Source organism: Nicotiana tabacum, chromosome 24 (assembly GCF_000715075.1).
Source record: "Nicotiana tabacum cultivar K326 chromosome 24, ASM71507v2, whole genome shotgun sequence".
NCBI lineage: Eukaryota > Viridiplantae > Streptophyta > Magnoliopsida > Solanales > Solanaceae > Nicotiana > Nicotiana tabacum.
Window position 1 is genome coordinate 797,236 of NC_134103.1, and position 12,609 is coordinate 809,844.

Sequence of the window (12,609 nt, forward strand, 5' to 3'; positions counted from 1 at the left end):
AAATCAAAATTTTTACCACTTTTTAGTATGTAAATATTATTTGAGTTTAATTTACATATTTTTACCTTTATTTCATTTTTAGTAGGTTTTATTTAAGAAAATTAAAAATCATAAAAAAAATTATATGTTCTTGATTTTAAATATTTAGCTAGTATTTTTTTCTTTTACTAATGAGTCATTTCCATGTGGCAAGATTCTTCCTTATCTTTTGTAACAAACTCGCATGCTCTACCTAAAAACTCACATGCCCATCCACACTCTTTTTTCTTGGACACCAATTAATCCTTATACCTAACCCTATAAAAACACACACAAATATACACAAGAGATGGACACACAAAAAGACCTAAGACCTAATTTCCTACACCTCTAACTTCGGACCTCACCCCCAATTATGGATGTCCAACGGGACGGGACAAAATTAACGGGACGGGATGATATTTAGCCGGGACGGTGGCGGGATGGGACGAAACGCGACGGGATAAACGGGACAAAACGGTAGGCCCATCCTGTCCCGCTAACAAACGGGATGGGACGAGACGGGTTCGCGGGCCTTAAGTGTCGTTTTAAAAAAAAAATATTTAAGCATTGAGTTTGGCAACAACTATTCTTTTGACAATGACTAAGTTTTTAAAGTTTGCAACAACTAATTTTTTTAACTTATTTAATAAACTTAAAAATTAAACGGAAATTAGAAAACTAAGTAAAGAATTATAAAATATTAAAACAAAAGACTTGTAATGAAATATTCTAGTAAATATAAATTTATAATAGAGCTATAATTTATTTAATATAATTTCAAGCCATTAAGTAACTAAGTAAGAGTGTAAGACAATTCATAAAAAAAATTCAACGCTTAGAGCATTTTATTTTATTAATAGAACTTTCAAATATTACATACAAATATAATTCTTTTGAATAGCACCTAATCTACGCAGCCACCTTCTAGGAAGGGTTCTGTTTGAACTAGGCCTCTTAGTAGCCAATTACAAATTATCATACTAATATTTGTAAGCTCCTATATAACGTCGTTGTAACTTATCTATAATTTCTCTCGGACATTGTTCTGGAATTGGCAATGTTGATTGATGTTCCTTGAGTTCCATGCCGTCATAGCTCCCAGTGCTAAGTATCTCATTATATTCTTCTTCGTCTTCCCTAGTTTCACCACCTGTTGTTTTCATAGATTTATATTTATCAAATATTGATCTAACATAAAAATATATGCTAGCTTGGCAGTCTTCGAGAGATGATTGTTCATTTTCTTGAATTGCTAAATTCTCATAAATTTTACGAACAAGTCCATTTGCACCTCTTAATTTTAAAGATGGGTTAAGTATTATAGAAATTAAATAAACTTGGGGAATAGGAAAAAATACTTTTTAAATTTTGCAATCATTTCATTAATGGCAGGTGCATAAGTTGAATTAATTTTGCAATCATTTCATTAAGCTTGTTGCTGCAGTTGTGTTAGCACTTAGCAGAAGCATTATCTAAGGTGATAGTTAAAACTTTATTAATGAGTCTATAAAAATCAACAATTTGTAGAACAGTAGTTGCAATATATGCTCCAGTGTGTTTTGAATCAACAAATTTATAACCAATAATACATTTTTGTATATTCCAGTGATGATCAACCCAATGACATGTAATAGTTAAATAATCACAACCATTAGGACTACGACCTATATTAGATGTGATAGACACTTTACAATCTAAGTGAAACAATTCACAACGAATATACTGAAGATATTCGGTTTGAAATTTAAAAATATCATTTCTAACCGTGGTCTTAGGGAAACCTTGAAAAACAAGATTATAAGTTTCTTGTATATAGTGCACAAAAAAAAATAAGACGCAGGACAGGCGGGACGGGACTGAACGAGACGAGACAGGCAGGATAGGACGGTACGAAATGATTATCCCGTTCATCTCGTGTCCCGTTTAACATGGGTCTATCCCGTTTAGAATTAAGTGGGATGAAACGGGACGTGGGACGGGACCAATACGGGACGGGATGGACAGCCTTAACCCCCAATTCAAAAAAAAAAAGACAGCCGCAATTCTCTTTCTTCTTCACAAAAAACGGCAGCACCTTCCCCTTTTTCCAAAGAATCTAACGCCTTCCTCCCCCCTTTCCTGGTTGTTCTCAAAATCAAAAAGAAGAAAGGAGGAGCCGCGAACCCTAAGAGAAGAAGATCGACAGTCCTTCTTGATTTCTGGATCTCTCATTTTTCTACAACCTAACGCCTCCCCCTTTAGATTTTATCAAAATTCTTTCTCTCAAAATTGAAAAGCTACACATACATATAGAAATAGGAAATCCAGCAACCTCCATCCGTCAAAAATGTTTCTGATTTTTGATAATTAAGCTGCGAATTTCCAAAAAAAAAAAGGAGAAATATTCTGCCTTCTTCACGTTTCAATTTTCGTTTTGAAGATGGAATTTGTTTGAAGTTCGTGTTTGAGTTCGGGTTTGGGTTCAAAATTCCGGTGCAGATTCGATATCCCGTCCGGGGTTCGCGGTTTCAATTTGGCTCGCGGTTCCTACTCGTTTGTACTATTGCTTCTCAAACAAATTTTTGGAGTCGAACTTTGGAATTGCTATCTCTTCTGCCGTTATTAAATCCTTTGGCTCTAACAGGTTCATTCTTCCCCCTCTTACTTCTATTTTAGCATTGATTTTCAATATGATTTGGAGAATGGTATTAGCCTTTGGTTCAATGGTTGATTTCTTGTTTGAGATTTGTTGAATCTTTTCGTGATATTTTAATTTAGATGCGTTCGTAGGAATTATCTTTGCTATATTGAGTAGCCCGTGGATATTGTAGAGGTATTGTCTTCAGATTTGAAAGTTGGTTTAGTTTCTGTTTCTCATGCTTTACCATAGTCCCTTATTTCATTCTTGAAATTTTAAATTTTAAAAGGAAGTCACTGTTTTGGAGAAATTTAGAGAATATAATGAGTTTTTGTGAAGGTTATTCATCTAGCTAAGCATCTGATGTGTAAAGACTGTGATTGTGCGAGTTAAGTGAGCAATATGAGTGTCCTTAGTTGGCAGAAGAGGAATTAGTAGAATACTTAAATAGCTCTTACCATATTTTTGATTTACTCTCCCTTATTTTGTTTGTTTGTTAATTTTCTTTCCTTCACGTCGTGTCTGGTTGGTTTCTAATGTTTTAGATGCAACATATGTTTATTGAAGATTGAAATGTGACGTGGCGTTGGGATTTTAAAGAAACATAATTGAAATTTGAGAACTACGTATTCACTATTTTATTTTATTGCTCTAGCTAGGAGTATGCTTAAGCCGATCTCACCCGGATAGGCAATCTTTAGGATTTTCGACGTTCGCGTGACACGAGTACGTTTTTTAAAAAATGAATATTTGTAGAAAATGCTTTAGGCGTGACTTAATCTATCATTGTGATTGTGTACACGTTCGTGTGACATAATTATAATTTTTTCAAAATAAATCAAGGTACGCGTTCGCGCGACTTTGGCCAAGTTTTTCTTAAATAATTAAGCGTGATAAATTATGTACACGTACGCGTGACATGATTTAAGCATCGATTTTCAAAATAAAACCAAGGTACACGTTCGCGTGACTTTGGCCAAATAATTTTAATATTAATTAAGTGCTATTAATTATGTATACGTATGCGTGACATGATTTTTAGCGCACTAAATAAAATGAGTACACGTACGCGTAACTCGTTTCAAGATAATTCCATAATTACGAATAATCAAGCAATTAAAAGCGGTAAAACGTAAAACACACATAAATTCTAAAATGAGTAATTAAATTATTTAATTAAGCCAGATATGATTGAAAGCGACCGTGCTAAAACCACGAAACTCGGGAATGCCTAACATCTTCTCCCGTCTTAATAGAATTCCTTACCCGGTCTTCTGGTTTCGCAGACTTTTAAACAGAGTCAATTTTCCTCGATTTGGGATTTTAAATAAACCGGTGACTTGGGACACCATAAATTATCCCAAGTGGCGACTCTGAATAAATAAAAATAATCCCAATTCAAATAATGTCACTTAAATTGAAAAAACTCCCTTATTCCCTATGCCCCTTTTCGGGGAAAAAGAGGTGTTACCGCTCTGCCGACTCTGCTGGGGAATTTATGGTTCAGGGTTCAGAATTCGAGCTTGTAATTTAATCTGTACTTGGCTTTGTTGTATGTTGAAATTATTGTGTTTGTGAGCCTAATGTGCTAATTGCTGCTCATTACCGCTTTAATATTATTTGGATTGCATTAAACTGTCTTCTTACGCCTCCCTTGTGAGTCTTCTAAAAATATGGTGCACACGTACGCGTAGCCCGCTTTTCTGTTAGAGGGCGTACCAAATAGAACGCGGATGGATTAACCACTAGGCCGAGTAGATTTTCGTGCTCTCGGTACGTCGCTCTCACCTCGGCTCAAGTTGTCCTCTTGCGTAAGCCATGTCTAGAACACATCCCCAGGTTCAAACCTTGAATAACAAAACCTCATGCCGGAACCCTAGTAGGAGCGCTTGTTTGCATCGCGTGCATTTGACTTAGGGGACTCAACACAGGGGTTGGGTCCGTCTAGGACAGGTGTACCCGAAACAAAAGACCATCCTAATGCATCTTACCTGCTACGTGTGCATTTATTTGCTTCGGCTTGTTTGTTGACCGTTTAAGAAAATAAAAACAACAGAAAAATCAAGAGTGAGGTAGGATAGAAAATTCACCCGATTTTGAAAACCCCGATATTTGAAAATGCCTTGAAACTCTGCCAATTTTTTGAAAAAAAGGAGAGAAAAAAAGCCAATGTTTTTAAAAAAAACATGTTTACTGTTCCGCCAAATTGACCGAACTACGCGGGTCTAATTCTCTCCGGATGTGAGATACGTAGGCAAACCTCATCGGTTTCGGCCCCCAATTTTCAAAAATTCATAAATATTTTCCTTTACTTCCTTCTTTAGAAAAGTCTTTCTTTGAGACTCCAATTTTCAAAAATTCAAAAAAACAAAATTCCTTTAATTTCTTCTTTAAAAAATCGCAAATTAAAAAACTTTTAAAACCAAAAATATTTTCTTTCATTTTAGAAGTTTTTCATTCGAAAAGAAAATCAAATCAAAATCCAAAAAAATATTTTCTATCTTTTTTTAGAAGTCTTTTTCCCAGAAATTCAAAAACAAAAAAACAAAATACAAAAAATATTTTCTTTCTTCTTTAATAGTCTTTCTTTCAAAACTTTCGAAATACAAAATTGAAAAAAAAAACCAAAATCAAAAATCCAAAAATATTTTCATTCTTCTTTCGAAAATTGAAAAGAAAATTCAAGATTTAAAAATATTTTCTTTAGAGGTATTTCTTTCATAAATTCAAAACAAAAGTTCAAAAATCCAAAAATATTTCTTTTCTTCTTTAGAAGTTTTTCTTTCGAAATTCCAAAAAAAAATGCGAAATTCAAAAATAAAATATATTTTCTTTCTTCTTTAGAAGTCATTCTTTTCAAAAATTCTCAAAAAAAAAAAAAATCTAAATCAAAAAATATTTTCTTTCTTCTTTTTAAGTCTTTCTTTCGGAAGTTAAAAAAAATTCAAAATCCAAAAAAAAGAGTTATGTTATTTACTTTATTCTCTATTTTCCGAACTACACAAGATCTGATTCATGTTCTCACATGATACGTAGGCAACCCACATCACGTTCGATTGAATGATTTCAAAAAGAAAAAAAAAGAGGTGAAAAAAAGAAGAAGAAAAATGATAATAATAAGGACCGACTGAGTCCATTCTAACGTGTCTTTTGTTTTGAATTGTGAAAAACGTTTGAGGTGGTCGGTTTGTGGTAAGCCGACAACACAAAATTCAAGGGAAAAATGACAACTGACATCAAAGCTGTTACGAGCGGTCATAAGACTCAGGGTCAGAGGGTTCAACAAGTGTCTACCATGGTTGAGGAAAATAGAGTATTGAAACAGAAAATGATTGAAATGTGTCAAGCATGGGCCAACGGCCAAGGACTGCCCTTTTCTTCTCATGGTTTCCCAGAGTTCACACCCATCTCGACTACTGCCATTCCGGTTTCATTGCCTGATCAATCCTATCCACTTGGGTTCAGTCCTTATCCCAACTGTACGACTACAGCTGGAACTTCTGTTGCGTGCTCCCAAAGTGTTCCATTGACAACCAATCAGACAACCACTACTGTTATGCCCGTCTTCACCATCCCACAGCCGACGGTGGTGCAAAGGAACACTCACGAGTCACAATTTGCTACCCACCAAGAACATTACCACTCTCCTAAGTACCACTCGTACCTGTTTGATCTTCCTGCAAAGATTGAAAAGCCTGCCTGAAAGACGACACATGAAGAAATGACCCAAAGAGTGAATAGCTTAGAACGACAGTTGAAAAACATGCAAGGGTTGGCAGGTCAGAAAAGAATTGCCTTCAAGGATCTATGTATGTTCCCCGATGTTTGTTTACCACTTGGTTTCAAGACTCCCAAATTTTAAAAATATGATGGACATGGATACTCCATAGCCCACCTGAAAAGGTATTGCAATCAGCTAAGAGGTGTAGGAAGAAATGAAGAATTGCTAATGGCTTATTTTGGGGAAAGCCTTACGGGAGTAGCCTCCGAATGGCTTATGGATCAAGACACATCTCGCTGGTACGTCTGGGATGACATGGCCCGGGCCTTTGGAAAACAATTCCAATACAATATCTGCATCGCCCCAGACCGCAATTCCCTTTCAAACATAAAGAAGAAACCAACTGAAAGTTTCAGGGAATATGCCATTAAATGGAGAGAGCAAGCGACTAGAGTTAAGCTACCCATAGATGACCACGAGCTAATCACTGTCTTCCTTCAGGCTCAAGAGCTAGATTATTTTCAAAACATGATATCCGCAGTTGGCAAGTCCTTCTCGAAAGCAATCAAAATGGGGGAAATGGTTGAGAATGGTCTTAAGACAAGCAAAATTATAAGTCAAGCAGTTATTAAAGCCGCAACTCAAGCTGTCCAAATTGAATCTGTTAATTTTAGTGACACGAATGAGAAGGATGAAGAAACCATGATGACATCAGGGTTGAGAAGAGGTCCTAGGAGAAGATCTCGAAGGTATGGGCAGCTTCATCAGGTTTCCCATGACTCCCCTGAGCACTACTATCCACCTCAAAACCCACAATATTTTGTTGGTCTACCTTAGTATGTTGTCCAGCCACCAAGACACCTCGGAAGGCGAGCACCAGCACCGCAAAATTTCCACCAGCCTCCACAAAATTTTCAAGTGCCCTATAACCCACATCCAAGCCAGGGGTATAGAGGGGAGCAAAGGTTGAAAGATAATTTTACACCAATAGGAGAGTCATATGCAAGCTTGTTTGAGAAATTAAATTATGACATGATTGCAACTATCCCTCCAAATCATGTGGACCCACGTGCAAGAAGCTTTGACCCTTCTAAAAGGTGTGAATGCCATTCCAATGCCCAGGGGCACAATGTTGAAAGCTGTCGGGATTTGAAAAGAGAAATAGAAATGATGATCCATGAAAAACTTATTGTGATCCAAGACAGTGATACCCAGAATATCACGCAGAATCCTTTACATGCACATGATAATGCACACTTTGTGGGGATGATGCGTGGTAACATGGAGTATGAGAATCCTCTCCGGAACTTGCCGACTGAAATTGAAGAAGGCCATAATTATTCTGATGAGCAACTTTGTGGCTAAATGTCAAGCTTAGCAATTGGAAAGTCCTTCCCTCCCCACTAGGAAGGAATCTTGGTAGCTTGCTTTGATGTTTTTTCTATTATCTGGGTTATTTCAGGGTTGTGATCCAGATTTTATTTGTTTTAATTAGTCAAACCCTTCTATCCCTCTATTCTGTTTGTGTCAGTCTTGTCTGTCTGTTTTATTGCTATTTTTATTATCCGGGTTATTTTACGGTTGTAACTCAGATTTTAGTTTTTTTGTCTTGTTGTTTACTCAATGAAATACAGTTTGTCCTTTTGTGTCATTCCATGCTTAGTTCTTTCCCGCTAGTTTTAGTGATATGACATGCATGCGGAATTTTTGGCCAGATCTTAGAAAATTGATTTAAGTTTGAATTGGATGACTGAGAACAAGACACTTTTGAGGATGAATAAAGAGTTGAAATACTTTGGAATTAAGGTCGAGTAAATTAACCTTCAAATCATCGTGAAGATCGGGTTTAAAGATGTTTAATCAATTGAAGCTTGGTCAAAAGCTTGACATTTAATGGATGGGAAGTGTCTTTCGACCACGACACACCAAGAAGACACACATGCTCATCAATGTTGTGATCATGAAAGGATACTATAATTGGCATTCTCGAGGCTAGGAGGCCCTTTTTCTGCTACCTAAACACTTTACACCATTCGTTACCCCTTCTGAGCTGGTGTTATTTTCTTTGACCACCCTCTTTTGGAATCAAATTTAGAGTCAGGTACGCATGACCAGTTTCAAGATAATTCCATAATTACGAATAATCAAGCAATTAAAACCACAAAACTTGGGAATGTCTAACACCTTCTCCCTGGTTAACATAATTCCTTACCCGGTCGTTTGGTTTCGCAGACTTTTAAACAGAGTCAATTTTCCTTGATTTGGGATTTTAAATAAGCCGGTGACTTGGGACACCATAAATTATCCCAAGTGGCGACTCTGAATAAATAAAAATTGTCACTTAAATTGAAAAAACTCCTTTATCCCTTATGCCCCTTTTCGGGAAAAAGGAGGTATGACCGCTCTGGCGACTCTGCTGGGGAAAGAACCCAGAATATTTGGTTCAGGGTTCAGAATTCGAGCTTGTAATTTAATATGTACTTGGCTTTATTGTATGTTGAAATTACTGTGTTTGTGAGCGTAATGTGCTAATTGCCGCTCATTACCGCTTTAATATTATTTGAATTGTATTAAACTGCCTTCTTACGCCTCCCTTCCGAGTCTTCTAAAAATATGGTGCACACGTACGCGTGGCCCGCTTTTCTGTTAGAGGTCGTACCAAATAGAACGAGGATGGATCAGCCACTAGGACGAGTAGACTTTCGTGCTCCCGGTACGTCGCTCCCACCTCGGCTCAAGTTGTCCGCTTGGGTAAGCCATATCTAGAACACATCCTCATGTTTAAACCTAGAATTGCAAAACCTCATGCCAGATCCCTAGTAGGAGCGCTTGTTTGTATCACGTGCTTTTGACTTAGGGAACTCAACACATGGGTTGGGTCCGTCTAGGACATGTTTACCCGAAACAAAAGACCATCCTGATGCATCTTACCTGCTACGTGTGCATTTATTTGTTTCGGCTTGTTTGTTGACCGGTTAAGAAAATAAAAACGACAGAAAACCAAGAGAGGTAGGATAGAAAATTCACCCAATTCTGAAAACCCCGATATTTGAAAATGCTTTGAAACTTTGCCAAATTTTTGAAAAAAAAGAAGAAAAAATAAGCCAATGTTTTAAAAAAAAATGTTTTCTCTGTTCCGCCAAATTGACCGAACTACGCGAGTCTGATTCTCACCGGATGTGAGATACGTAGGCAAACCTCATCGGTTTCGGCCCCCAATTTTCAAAAATCCAAAAATATTTTCCTTTACTTCCTTCTTTAGAAAAGTCTTTCTTTGAGACCCCAATTTTCAAAAATCCAAATAAAATTTTTTTCCTTTAATTCATTCTTTAGAAGTCTTTCTTTAGAAAATCGCAAATTAAAAAAAATTTAAAACCAAAAATATTTTCTTTCATCTTAGAAGTTTTTCATTCGAAAAGAAAATCAAATCAAAATCCAAAAAAATATTCTCTACCTGTTTTTAGAAGCCTTTTTCCCAAAAACTCAAAAAAAAAAAATCAAAAATACAAAAAATATTTTCTTTCTTCTTTAGAAGTCTTTCTTTCAAAACTTTCGAAAAACAAAAAAAAAAGCCAAAAATATTTTCATTTTTTCGAAAATTGAAAAGAAAATTCAAGATTCAAAAATATTTTCTTTTTCTTTAGAAGGTTTTCTTTCATAAATTCAAAACAAAAGTTTAAAAATCCAAAAATATTTCCTTTTTTCTTTATTAGTTTTTCTTTAGAAATCCCCCCCCCCCACCCCAACAAAAAAAAAAAGAAGCGAAATTCAAAAAAGAAATATACTTTCTTTCTTCTTTAGAAGTCATTCTTTTAAAAAATTCTCAAAAAACAAAAAACAAACAAATCTAAATCCAAAAATATTTTCTTTCTTCTTTTTAAGTCTTTCTTTCGGAAGTTAAAAATAAAATTCAAAAAACAAATTCAAAATCCAAAAAAAAGAGTTAGGTTATTTACTATATTCTCGATTTTCACGAAATACGCAAGATCCGATTCATGTTTTCACATGATACGTAGGCAACCCACATCAGGTTCGATCGAATGATTTTAAAAAGAAAATCCCTATATTTTGAATTTTTCCCTAAATTCAGCAAGGCCAACCTCCTTCATCAACAACTCCGAGATTTCAGGGTCGTCCGTAGGCACCTTTGAAAAATCGGATCTAACCTTCTCACTACGGGGGATTATTTCCTCCACCGTAGGAAAGCTCTCATCTTCAGCAACAATGGCAACCTCATCGTCATGAGGAGGCATGCGCACAACCAATGGGACAGGGCCAGGTACGGCCCTCCCCCCCGGAACTAGAAGATACATTGACTATTTTTGATTTTTTAGAAAGGGTGTTGTAAGTACAGGAGGAGCAGAAATACAGTAGCAGGGTCAAGAAGGCAAGAACTCAGAATGAAGAAGGAAGAAGAAGGTAGAGCTTCAATATCTAGAGAGCAAAGGATAAAACAAATGATTTCATATCCCTATTTATAAGAATTCAAGCATCGGAATTGAGAAAGCCAACCGCCGTTACCCAACTCAGGAATCGAAACGGCAGAGGCACGGGAAACGATGAAAATTGGAATAACGCGACATCGAGGAAGGGATTGGCCGAGGTCAGTTAGGAAGCACCAAGGTTCGTGACCGAGGAGCTGACCACGGCCTAGGTCGGCTGTTGCGTCAACAGCTGCAACTATCACTATTTGAAATAAGATATTAAAGAGAATATTCCCTTGGATATTCCCTTGATCTGTACTGTTAGGGTTGTTAGGAATATGACTTGTATAAATAGAAAAAGGGATAAGGGGAAAAGGTATGTAATATTCATTTGATAAGAACATATTTTGAGAAGACTTTCTCTCTAGCAAAAATACAAACTCTACCTTTTTATTAAGATTTCATCATCTATTATTTCATACTTTTTCATCCGAGAATAGTTCCAATATAGATCAGATGCAAGAAAAGTTCCTTCAGGGAATTTGAACATACATTCCTTAAAATTTACTGAATTCTGGATTTATAGTTGAATAAAATGGTAATCTCGATCGTTGGATAGACAGCTTAATCATTGTCTTGATGCACTATGCATTTCCTTCAATTGGAATGATGATTCTATTGACAATTTTGTGACAATTGGCATTGGGATTTAGTGGGAACTTAATATATCATTTGGAAGATGCGAGGTACATTTTCAGATGAGAACTTTAGGTAAAAAATCCCATGTCATTAATTACAACAAAGTAACCAGTCAGCTTGCATTGTGATCATGACATCTATGCGTATTTGCTAGCAGTGAATTTGTAAGCTAACAGTTGTATTCCAGAATTTTCCAAATGAAGTAGAATCTTTCCCTTTCATGTCAAAGCATATGACTGATCAAGCCATAATCGATGAGGACAAGCACTAAAAAGTTTCGTCTAGATTACAGAACCTGTTTCTTATTAGGACCAATTCCCCTTCACTAAGAAGTTAAATTTGTTAACTGAGGTACATATATAGCAATCAAGTTCAGAAAAAAGAAAAAAAAAGAAAGATCATTCAGGTTTTGATAAGACAATCATTTGAAGTAAAGCCGTAGTTACATAGTGTGTTTTCTGATATGTTATATTGTCCAAGACAAGTTAAGGAGACCACATGCAAGCTTATTTGAACATCCAAAGCTTGAATAACAAAGAGTATATAACATGGAATCAATACTAAGTAACTCACAATTAGTCACAGTTACGAATTGTCTCTATATATGCCAATATCCAAAAGTTCCATCCTAATTAATATTGCACCACGAACTGAAGAGTGCCAATTTAATTGCGAAGTCGTGGTTGAAACCAAATAGGTGGATATGGGAAAGGTCGTCTGATCCTTCCCTCTTGCATACAATAAATACATGATTGACGATTAAGGATTTGAGATTTTTTGCCTAGAGTATTGATCGCATCCATGGTAAAATAGACGCAATTTTCTTGGCATTCATTGCCAATTGTTGCAGGAATTGAGAAGGAATTGCTATTTGGTGACACAAATACTGCTTGATTGCCCAAATTAGTGACATATTCAAACTTTTTACTTGTCTTGCACATATCTTCATATCGTTGGATTGTCAATTTACTAGTAGGGTAGATATTGATATTATCTCTATCGTCATCTCTATCGTCATCTTCATCTTCATCTTCATCTTCATCTTCATCTTCATCTTCATCTTCTGTCCAGTCCCAAACTATAAGCAGCTCTCCCGTGATTGACTTAGCCAAATATATATATTTCGG